This window comes from Mchenga conophoros, linkage group LG3 (assembly GCF_057382185.1).
Source record: "Mchenga conophoros isolate Kocher_MC1m ecotype Shallow Benthic linkage group LG3, M_conophoros_male_GT1.1, whole genome shotgun sequence".
Taxonomy (NCBI): domain Eukaryota; kingdom Metazoa; phylum Chordata; class Actinopteri; order Cichliformes; family Cichlidae; genus Mchenga; species Mchenga conophoros.
This window is the reverse complement of record NC_140528.1, coordinates 64,737,292-64,749,854: the sequence shown is the minus strand read 5'-3', so window position 1 is coordinate 64,749,854 and position 12,563 is coordinate 64,737,292. Positions and strand designations below refer to the sequence as shown.

At 40.3% G+C, this 12,563-nt stretch overlaps 1 protein-coding gene across 1 annotated transcript in view; it reads right to left on the bottom strand.

Moving 5' to 3' along the window:
• The window catches only part of LOC146580106 (uncharacterized), a 326,051-nt gene that overhangs the window by 128,355 nt on the left and 185,133 nt on the right, over positions 1 to 12,563 (bottom strand). The gene's annotated exons all lie outside the window — the stretch shown is intronic.

Sequence of the window (12,563 nt, the reverse complement as noted above, 5' to 3'; positions counted from 1 at the left end):
AAATGCAGGAAGCAAAATAACTTAAATCAAGCTGAACTAGCTGAAATAGTCTAAAAATGGAAACATACAAAGAATCAAAATGTAAAACTAGAAATAAATAAACTGTCAATAGAAACAACTAAGAGATGAACACATGTGAGTGTTCACAGATGCTCTGACAAAGACTGACAAGACACAGCAGAACTATTTATATATGAAAGAAACAAACCTTCAAATTAAAGAGGAAATATTTTTTTAAAAAGCTAAACAAAGATGAGGAAGAAGCACTCAGACTAAAATGATGAAAGACCATGACAGTGACAAATGAATAAATCTATATCAATGGCACTTTGTCCAGTTTGTTTTACTTGTTACTCTTCTGTATGTGAAGTCTTATTCATTCATGACTTTAACAACTTTCAGAGGTTTTTTCAAGAGGACACTGAGGCAGACAGCACACCATGACACTATAAATAACTGAGAGTAAAAATTCATAATAAGACTGATTAAAGTCTTCAGGCAGGACTTTAACTGGCTGATCTGTGGTTGCGTCTGTTTTCAGATTTGAGTTACCTGCATTTACCCTAAACTCATCACGCTGTGCTGTAATAAATTAGATTGATCCTCCAGTTCATCAGCATCTTGTGAATCATAACTGTGATCTTTGAGGATGGACAGATAAATACTCATGAAAAGGAAATCAGTCAGTTTCAAGGCAACAAACTCTAGTAAATATAAAGTTTGTGTATCAGCTGAGTGAAACATCTGCTCACATGGTTGCACTCTTGATATGATCATTTTAATATTTTAACCAATAAATGCAGTGGAGTGTGAGCTGTATCATATACAATATTTTGTCCCTCAGATTATTCCTGAAATATAGTTTGTTTCAACTTTGTTATATGACGGGTCACATTTATTCATCTGCTTCTTCCTGGTCTGCTCATGTGAAAGTCCGCCATCTAGTGGTTAAATAGCGGAAGTGCCAAGTAATGGCTAGAGCTCCGTGTCTGTGATAGTTCTGCATCTGCTGCTCTTGAGATGGGATAAAGTGTAAGTTTGGGCAGATGATGGATTGTTTCTACATATTAGTGCTCTGTCCTTCTTGTGGGTCTGTGAAGTTTACATTACTACTGTAAGCTAACTGTTAGTGCTTTGTTTTGCCTGTTAGCATAAAACATGTCAGCATGTAGTATTTGTATTTACGTCACTTGACAGGCTTTGTCCATTTATTGTTAATGTTATGATCTTGCATTGGTCATGTGACATGTGTGCATCTACACTGAGATTAAATGTACCTGCTCTGTTTTGTTGTTACAGTTTTACAGACTGAAAGTGGTACAAATGGTACATCAGTAAAAGCTCTGAAGAACGCCACAGTCTCCACATGGAGCGCTTACTGAAGCCATTTATGTTTAACTGCACAGGCTGAATAGAAGCATTGAGTCTGTGCAGAAGATAAGATGTAAACACAGGAAGGATATTATTGAGCACATTATAGGAGATAACAGCTACATATATGAACAGGAAGAAAATAATCATTTCTTACCTTCAGCATTTCCACAGATGACAGTACTGAGCACTAAAATAATGAATAAAACCTCATCAGACATTATACAACGATTAAAATCAAAACAAAAATAAATTAAGACTTTATTGAAGATGAACAGTAATAACCAGTAATCTGTTTGACAATAAAATAAAATAAACATAAAAATCCAAACTGTTGTAACACAGTGTGTAACTATAAGTGATGCAAAAAGCAGCAGCGTATCAAACATTTAAACACTATAAGAATCACAAGTCTGCTTTGTTCCAGCTCTCAGGTAAACAGGTTAAAGCAGTGACTCACTGTAATTCTCACAGATCAGAAACATTTTCATTAATCGCTGCCGTTCAAACAATGTCAGACGTGTACTTACAGAAAAAGCCCATCATGCAGAGCAAAGAGTGCCCCATCGTCACATCCAGCCTGCTGCACTCTGATCCTCAGATAATCAAACAGTTTTAGTTTGCAGATAAAGAGAAGTTGTGTTTAATATAGATACAACAAGAGTTTTTCTACAGGCTCTTATTCTGATTGGTCTCTCTGTGCTTCCTGCCCTTTGACACGAAACTCAAACAGCTCGTGTAGCAGTTGGTTGACATGTTTATATTTCCTGTCCACTGCAAACATAGAAGCTTGTTTCTTGTGTTGTGTTGTTTCCTTTTTCTATAATATACAAAGTTGTTGTGTTGCTTCATGTAAGTATACATGTTTTGCCCTTTTGGGGTATTTTTTGGCTGCAATATCCACTAATATTTGTCTCCTGGCAGGTTTCTGCAGACTGGGAGTCACTGAGAGTGAATATACCAAAACAGCTTTTCTACTTCGGTGCCTGTATTTTCACTAAAGCCTTTAAAGTATATATATATATCCTTTTGATTGTTTAACAGTGGAATTAAATTAAATTCTTACTTTAGGCTGCATTAAAATGTCTTTATTTTATTTATTATTTCTTAGCTGAAACATCATCATGCAGTAATATAGTGAAAAGGCTCCTTTGACCTCAGACCTGTGAAAGTTTCCACCTTGTGGTTAAATTCTGGTTTTAAGTTTGGTGGAGACCCAAACACAGGAAATGACTCAGTGTGTGGCTGAAGTGAGATTAAAGACTTTTATGTTTCACCAACTAAAGTAACAATTAAATTCATAGATAAATTCAAAGTTATATTTATTATCTGTTGTCATTTCAAAGTAAAGCAGGAACTCATTTATTCTGCAGACTGTTCTTTGTCTTGCTTTGACATGTATGTGCAGATGCACACTGACCTCAGCCTCTGACTACATGTAAACACAATAAAATAAAACAAACTGATGATGTGAAACAATGATTGAAACACTGTAATAATGATGTTTGTGTTGAACACCACATGTTACCAACCAAGATCATGTGATTGTGTCCAGAGTCAGTTCAAAAAGCAGACCCACATGTTAAATGGTTCTTATACAGCACTTTTTTTTACTCTTCTGAGTGCTTCACACAACTCGTGCATTCACCCATTCATACTAGCACATTTTTCTTAGTGCTTTGTGACAAACATTCACACACACATTCATACTCCGATGGATGCCTCAGAGAGCAATTGGGGGTTAGTATCTTGCCCAAGAATATGTGATGAGCAGACTAGGGGAAGCCAGGAATTGAACCAACAAATCTCCGATCAGCAGATGTTCAGCTCTACCGCCTGAGCTACAGCCACCCTTGCAAAGCAGGACTCAAAGTACCAAACAAAGGTGACCTTTATTATGAAGCTGATAGTTTCAGGCCTTGATGGTAACAAACGAAGAAAACTGAGTTACAGATAACCAGTGTTGGGACTAACGTGTTGTTAAGTAACGCGTTACAGTAACTACGTTATTATTGTGGTAACGAGCACGGTAACTAGTTATTATGCCAAAATCAGGAACGCGTTAGTCGTTACTGGGATTTAGATAGGCTCGTTACTCGTTACTTCGTGTGGTGGCTATCGCAGAGCTTCCACAGATTCAATAACATTAGCAAGTGGTGGAGGCAGCAGGTGGATGAGGGAAAGGGGAGGCAGGAGGAGGAGCAGAGACCCGAGGCAGCCGCTGGTCCAAGTGTCAGGTGAACTGAACTTCAGGTAAGAAGTTATGACCTGCAGTCTGAGTCAGATATAAACCAAGTTTAGGTGGAGTTTATTTTCGTTATGTTGACTTTTTCCGTACTGTGTACTAGCTAGCATGACAGAGTTTCTATACAGCTGGGTGGGTGCTATGAAGATGTTGAACTTTATTTTGTTCATAAGGTTAATTATTAGAGTTGCCAACCGTCCCGTAAAAAACAGAATCGTCTCGTATTCAGAGAAAATATTATGCGTTTCGTGTTGAGGTGAAAAGACACACAGTTTGTCCCGGACTGCAGTTTTTGTGTTGGATGTAAAAAGCGCACATGATGCTGTGACGTAGGCTAGAATCATGGCCGCGGTCAACGACGGTCCAGGCGTGGGATTTCTGTTGTGGAAATATGCACATTATTACTATTTTTTCTATTGGTAGGTGGTACAGTGCACTTGTTGCAAGTAAGGAAGCTAGAAGACTGGCAAAGTTATGGAAGCAACACATTAACAAGAGAATTCTGCGTAAAACCAAAGTTACTTTCCCTAGTAACGAGTAACTTGAAGTAACTGAGTTACTTTTGATAGAAGTAAGTAGTAATGTAACTAAGTTACTAATTTAAAGTAACTTACCCAACACTGCAGATAACTGATCACAGGAACACAGAGACTTACCTGTGGGTCATCACAAAATCTCTATTGAGATCACAAAAGTGTCAACTTACACTTTGCAGTAAACATAAATAAATAAGTGAGACTTAAACACTGTGTGATTCCACAAATGTTAATCTGTCCAAATGATGCAGTGATGTGTAGACTAATAGATCAGAAGATACTGTGGTGTATTACCTACAACATGACTGTAGACGGATCTTATCATAATTATTCCTGAAAGACTTTTACCTTTATTTTTACTCATGTTGCCATAGTAACTTTAACCTCCGAAGACCTGAACTCTTTCATAGCATTTTTATTTCTCTTTGCTATTTGGGCTGATTGGGACCTGATGAATGTAAAAACAAAGAATTACTTTTTACTTGATTTTGCTGTACAAGGGCCTGATATCCACATATGGGGACATTCGTTTGAAAATTTGATAGAACAGTGGCAGAATAATGTCCTCGTGAGTGGATATCAGGTCCTGTGGAGTACTGTGGTCTAGACAAGACAAAATGTGATGTCCACATATGTGGACGCCACCGGTTAAATCTTGAAAGCATGCTGAGAAAATGCACAAAGCATTGCAACAAACCGCTATTGAACAGTTCACTTATAACTGGACCAAACTTCCAGTTCCTCTTTACACTTACTGAGGTTTGATAACAAGAATAAGACGACACCACATTCACACCAGAGTTTTTGAAGTGTTTTAGAGCAGTGGGTTGATGTGGACGGTGGTTTGTCCTTGTATATTATGTGCATGTGATCACAGCCCTGGGCCCTGTCCTCAGGCCTCCGTCTTCCTTCTGCTCTCTTTCAGGTTCTGTTTGTTTTCTGTGTCATTTCCTCTTTTTTTTCTTTTTTTTAAATCTCTTTCCTTCTTTTAATTTCTTCTTCCTAATCTGGACCTCCCCACCTGTCAGCTCTGACACTGTTACAGTAAAGATGTGTAATCTTTTTTTATTTTACTTTAATACCTGCAAATAGTTAATGTAGCAGTTAAAGCACAGTTTCTATAGTAAATGTTCTTCCTCATTTTAACTCTGCAGGCTGATGAAGGAAACAGCAAAAGATCATTGAGGTTTGTTTCAGTGCAGAGATGGTGCAGATAAGACTGCAGCTCCGTGTGAACTTGCAGTTATACAAATAACAATGTTTACACAATATTTTCCATCATTCACGTCTTTTTGAGAAGTGATCCTTCCTGTCACAGTCTGATCTACAGGTCAGAGTCTAAACACTTTCTGCATATGTTCATGGTCTCAATCATTAAACCTTTACATCTTACTGACATGTTAATATTATAAAGTATTTTCCTCATCGGGGTATGAAGAGGACAATAAAGTGCAGTGTGCTTTAGGACCTTATGTTTGCTGGATACTGATGGCTTAAAATAAGACACTGCTACACACAAAACTGTTGTCTCAAACTACAGGCTGCATTTCCTCTTTTGCATGTGGCCCAGTCGAATATGAGGCCGTTCAGTAGATTAAAAATAAACCTGTGGCAGAACAGACAGTAACCACCAACAACCCTTCACACAGCATTATCGGCATTATTCTGCATTGTCATTTTTGTTGTTTGATCTTAATGTCTTTAAATTTAATACACAAACAGATGTCATGGTCCTCTAGTCCTCTCTGTGTGTGTGTGAGTGTGTGTGTGTAAACAAGTTAAAAGTACAGTCACTGTAGTGATGAAACATGCTGGACTACAGAAACAAATCTATGTCAGCATCAAGACAAACTGTGACGTTTATTCTAACAGTCTGCATGGATACTGTAAATTTTCATATATATCTGAATTATGAAAGCATAAATCTGTCAGTCTTTCTCCTATACACTGCACAGTGGAAATTTACAGGTATGACAAAGAGTGAAAACAGTTTAAAAGTAGTATCACTGTGGTAAAAACAAGTTGACAATGCATTCATCATCACAGAGCATGCCATGAGGAACACCTTCAGGAGGGTGAACACCAGGAAGGCAGCAGGACTAGATGCAATCCCTGGCCGGGTCCTGAGAGCCTGCGCTGACCAGCTAGCACCGGTGTTCACAGAGATCTTCAACCTCTCCCTGGCCCAAGCTGTGGTTCCCACGTGCTTCAAACAGTCCATCATTGTCTCTGTTCCAAAGAAACAACAGCCCGCTTGCCACAATGACTACCGTCCAGTAGCACTGACTTCAATTGTGATGAAGTGTTTTGAAAGACTGATGAGAGATCACATCACTTCCTCACTTCCTGCCACCATCGACTCACTTCAGTTTGCTTACCGGACTAATCGTTCCACAGACGATGCCATATCTCACCTGCTCCACACATCCCTGAGTCACCTGGACACTGGCAGAGGGAATTATGTTAGGATGCTGTTCGTGGACTACAGTTCAGCATTCAACACAATAATTCCCTCTAAGCTTTTCACCAAGTTGACGGATCTAGGACTCAGCTCATCACTGTGTCAGTGGATCCTCAACTTCCTCACAGACAGACCCCAATCAGTGAGGGTGGGAAAACAAGTCCCCCCCCCCCCCCCCCCCCCATCTCACTCAGCACTGGAGCGCCTAAGGGCTGTGTTTTAAGCCCCCTGCTGTACTCACTGTACACTTATGACTGTGTAGCCACATCAGACACCACCTCCATTGTCAAGTTTGCTGACGACACTGCTGTTGTGGGCCTGATCTCAGACAACATCGAGACGGCCTACCTGGAGGAGATTAGGAACCTGGAGACCTGGTGCCAGGAGAATAACCTCCTCCTAAACATCAGCAAGACTAAGGAGCTGATCGTGGACTTCACTACAAAGCAGGCGAGGAATTACAAATCCCTCATCATCAGTGGCACGCCAGTGGAGAGAGTGGACAGTTTCCGATACCTGGGTGTCCACATCACTCAGGACCTGTCATGGTCCTGCCACATCAACTCCCTGGTTAAGAAAACCCGTCAGCGTCTCTTCTTCCTCAGAAGACTTAGAGACTTCCATCTGCCACTGAGGGTGCTCAAGAACTTCTACTCCTGCACCATCGAGAGCGTCCTGACGGCAAACATCTGCACCTGGTTTGGGAACAGCACCAAGCAGGACAGACGAGATCTGCAAAGAGTGGTGCGCTCAGCCGAACGCATCATTCAATCAGAGCTCCCTGACCTGCTGTCCATCTTCACCAAGCGGTGCAAGTCCAAAGCTAGGAAGATTATGATGGACCTCTCCCATCCCAACAATGGACTCTTCTCACTGTTGAGGTCTGGGAAGCGCTTCCGCTCCCTTAAGGCCAAAACAGAGAGAATGAGGAGGAGCTTCTTCCCCCAGGCTATTCGGGCCCTGAACCAGGTGTAGGACTGGACTCTCCCACACACATCACTATAAGACTGGACTCTCACACACATCACATCACCACACGCACTCTGGTTTTTCTTCATGCACACTTCCTGTAATTTATAATCTCTTTCTGCTACTTGCACATTTTTACTGTGAATTTCTAAGTTAAATCTGTAAATTTTGTAATAACCTGTAAATTGTAAATGCTGTAAAACCACTGTCATTTAATGGTCGGGCATTGCATTGCACAGCTACAAGCATTTCACCTCATGTCATACTGTGTATGGTTGTGTGTATGACAAATAAAATTTGAATTTGAATTTGACCTACAGAGAAAGTGAAATGTACGTTCTCTGCATGCTGTAAATATTAATATATCTCTGTCAATAAAGAAAAAAAATCTGTCTATATCAACACAACAGCATACATGGAACGCCATAACCAAGTGGCCGGCATAGTGTACAGAATCATCTGTGCTGAGTATGGCCTGGAAGTACCAAGGTCAAAATGGGAGACGCCCATGCTGACGTGAGACGTGTTATCAAGAATGACCGAGCTAAGATCCTGTAGGACTTCCAAATACAGACGGACAAAATGGTGGTGGCTAACCAACCGGACATAGTGGTGGTAGATAAGAAGAAGGTGTCTGTAGTGATAGATGTAGCGATACCAAATGACAGCAAAATCAGGAAAAAGGAACACAAGAAGCAAAAGGAAATACCAAGGGTTCAGAGAAAAGCTAGAGAAGTTGTGGTGGGTGAAGCTAACAGTGATCCCAGTGGTAAATGGAGCATTAGGTGCAGTGACTCCCAAGCAAGGCAAGTGGCTCCTGCAGATCCCAGGAACAACATCGGAGATCTCTGTCCAGGAGAGCGCAGTCCTAGCAGCAGCTACGATACTGTGCAGGACCCTCAAGCTCCCAGGCCTCTGGTAGAGAACCCGAGCTTGAAGGACTGATCGCCTGCAAGGGGCGAGAGGGGATGTTTTTTGTTTTGTTTTTTTTGTAATATATGTATAAAAACGTTCCCTCTTGCCCCTGCGGGTGGTCTGTCCTTCCAGCTCAGGTCCTGTTCTTCTTCTTTACACTGCAGATAGTTCTAATGACTTAGCTGTTGTTGTTGTTGTTGTCCTGCTTCAGGATACATTTGGAGCCAATAAACAATCATTTATATTTCTGAAAGCATTCGTTGTTTACCAGCATTTTTTAACACCTGCCTAAAACCTTTGCACAGTACCATCTACATACATACATATGTGTCCAACACAATCATCATATTACAGTGTTTCAGATGTTATTCCATGTCATCTGTTTTCTTTCATTGTGTTTTGCATGTAGTCAGATGCTAAGGTCAGTGTGCATCTATACATACACGTCAAAGCACGTCAAACAACTGTTCAGAATAAATGAGTTCATGTTTACCTTGATATGACAACAGATAATAAATTTAACAATGATTTTTTTTTTTTTTTTTGCTGTCTGACTTTAGTTTCAGTTCAACCACACAGTGAGTCATTTCCTCTGTTTGAGGCTCTGCCGAGCTTAAAACCAGAATTAAACCAGAAAATAAGATCATCAGATGCTATTTCATGCTAAATCTTAATACAGTTTGTCTGTGTCTAACTGCCTGTCTGCATCATGACTCCACATTAAAAAAAAAAGAATTTCGAGAACGACTGAAAAATCTGACTGTCAGACTTCAGATAGATGGAAAAGATGAAGTCAGAAAGATGAGTCCAGAATACAACTATCACTGTCAGCGCAGAGTCCAGGAGGTATGAAAGTGATGACAAGGGGCTGGGTACAATGCATGTTGGGCAGATGGCATTTATAGATGGCACCATCAATGCATGTGGATATACAAAACACTGGATAAAGATGACTCCCAGTCTGTCAGGAGAGGAATACTGGAGCATGATAATGATCCACAGGATGCAAAAATAATTTAAAAAAAAAGGGCAAAATATGTCTCCTGACTTGAGCTAAAACCTTTGTATATCACAGAGAAAGGAAACAGCCCACTCAAGAAACAAGCTTCTGTGTTTGCAGTGGACAGGAAGTTAAACATGTCACCTAACTGCTGCAGTCACAGCTACAAGAGCTGTTTGAGGCTTGTGTGAAAGGAAAGGAAGCACAGAGAGACCAATCAGAAGAAACTGTAGAAAAAAAACTTTTGTCTTATCGATATTAAACCCAACCTCTCCTTTTCCTGTAAAGTAAAACTTTTTTACTTTATCTGTGGATCAGAGTGCAGCAGGCTGGATGTGACGATGGGGCTCTCTTTGCTCTGCATCTTTTTATGTAAGTACACGTCTGACATTGTTTGAATGGCAGCGATTAATGAAAATGTTTCTGATTTGTGAAAATTACAGTGAGTCACTGCTTTAACCTGTTTACCTGAGAGCTGGAACAAAGCAGACTTGTGATATTTTGTGATTGTTTAAGCCAAATGTGTGAGAGTTGTTTTAGGAGAAAACAAATGTTGTGATTACTGTTTCAGCTAAAAAGGTGTCTGAAAAAAGTTTAATTTTATATTGATTTTATTAGCTGTATAATGTCTGATGAGATTTTATTCATTTTTAGCATCTTGTACAGTCATCTATGAAAATCCTGAAGGTAAGAAGTATCTGGACTGATTTTTACATTTATATGTGTTGTTTAACATAATTTAATGACTGAACCTCAATCTGTTAATAAATATCAACATAAAATGTAATCAGATTACAATCAGACTGTCACTTTAAAATAAATTAGTTCATTTTTTGAATTTGAATGTCAGTTTAGCCTCATCTTCACTCAAATACTTACATCATCTTAGAGATTTAATTGTGACACACATTAATATGACCGCTTACACCACAACATTATTTCCAGTGTAAATAAACTGGCCGACAGTCTGGCAGCTGAATTAAGGCCACGCAGTCACAGAGTTGGGAAAAAAAGAGACTATAGATTTTCTTCTGGCCTGATAATAAATCTATAATGCAACTGATGTCTCCATCCTTAAATCCTTTGGGTTTCTTGGCTGCTGCTTGCGAACTTCAGTTCCCTCCTCAGGATTTCTGTAGAACTGAAGTCTGGAGCCTGGCTAGGCCACTCTGTGACCTTAATGTGCTTTTTTTTAGCCACTCCTTTCTTGAATTGGTTGTATGTTTTGGTTCAGTGTGATTCTGCAACACCTGTCCACGACTTCAGTGTTCTGGCCAGAAAAAGGGTTCGCGTACAGTATATGACCTCGAGTGTTAGCTCCTCGGCGCAACAAAGTTGTCCTGTACCCTTAGTGAAAAATATCCCAAAGCATGTTTCCACCTGTGTCCTTAACGTGTTGTTCTTTGGGTCATACTAAGCATTTCTTTATATCCAAACACAGCGGGTCTAGTCACTGTCAAAGATATTATTTTGATTTCACTGGACAACTGCATGTTTCCCTAATCCTCCTCTGAATCTTTTATGTTCACTGGCAAACTTAAGACGGGACTGCACATGTGCCCGCAAACTTGGAACAGAAGAAAATGATTTTGTGGACCTTAATACTCATTATGAGCTATATTCCACATTTGTCCGGAGGAGCTCGAATTCTGGCTGGGCTGTAGGGAATCAAATACTTATTTCACTCAATAACATGCAAATCAGTTCATAACTTTTGTGTGATGTGTTTAAACTAAATTTTAGGCTGATATTGTCATGAACCTGGGTTTGAACGAAGGCGGGACAGAAAAGCAGACACAATACACTCGCTGAGAACTATATGCAAGACTTTATTTACAGAGGAGTCAGGCAAAAAACAAGAAAAACAGGGGTGACGAGGAAACTGGAACAGTTTATGAAGAAGGCTGTTCTGAGACGCTGTGATCGGAGTCATGGGAGTCTGCTAAAGAGGGAGAAACGATCAGTTTGCAGGTAAAGCAGCAAGTGAATCAGGAAAGTAGGACAGTGCCGCCGGCTTACATGCAGGGCCAGGTTGAAGAGCTTCAGTGGGGGCGGAGGCCATGGGAGAATCCAGAGAGAGTGAGTATGAGGGGAGGAATGGTTCCTTGAGTACTCATGAACGTCGAGACTGACAGGAGGACAGGCAGGCACAGGGACTGATTGAGAAAGAATGGAAAAGCCAGTGCTGGGGGAAGTGAGCAATGAGCAGTGAATCCAGAGCAGGATGGCACGGAGACCACAGTAGGTGACTGAACGAACTGGCAATGAATAGCAGGCTGCGCTGGCTTAAATCGTCCGCTGTGACTGACAGCGAATGAGGCTCAGGTGGGGGCAGGCGGCTCTGCCCAAGAGAGTAACCGGTGAACCATCCTGATGACAAAAACACTGCATGACAGATATTCAGTTTTTCCCCATTAAAATGAAACTACCACAGAAAATTAGAGACTGTTCGTTTCTTTGTAAGTAAGAAAAAAAAATAGGGAGGGGTTCAAATGATTGTTTCTCCCACTGTATCCACACATTTTCTAAAAACAGCTTTTTAGGTTCAGTGTTGTGGGCAGTTAAAAATTTATTAGTATTAAAAATATAATTTAATGTGAATATTTTTTGCCAGAATAAAATTAAACTTTTATAGTATAAAATTGAATCCTTGTTTATTATCTAAAAGTTGGTGTTGCGTGAGAGGGTGCTGTGACACCCAAATGTCCCTATTTGCCAAGGCCTTCCCAAGGTCAAAACGGGCTTCATGTACTAAGTCCATGCACATAAATCTGTGAATAAATCATGCCAATTAAACTTTTGATGCTCCAATTGCAATCTTTTAACAGTCTGATGATATTTTCATAACTGAATTTGTTTGTGCTTTATAAACAACAGCTGGGTGTTTTGTGGTCACCTTACTCTTATGATACGATTTTTTATGCCTTCTTTTCTCCCCTTGGTTATGTGAACAGTTCGCATTAAGCCCACTGTGACCCTGCAGCCATCCTGGACTCAGATATACAGCGGTGAGACAGTCACTGTCAGATGTGACATTCAGGGAGGTGAAGGAGCTCAGTGGACGTA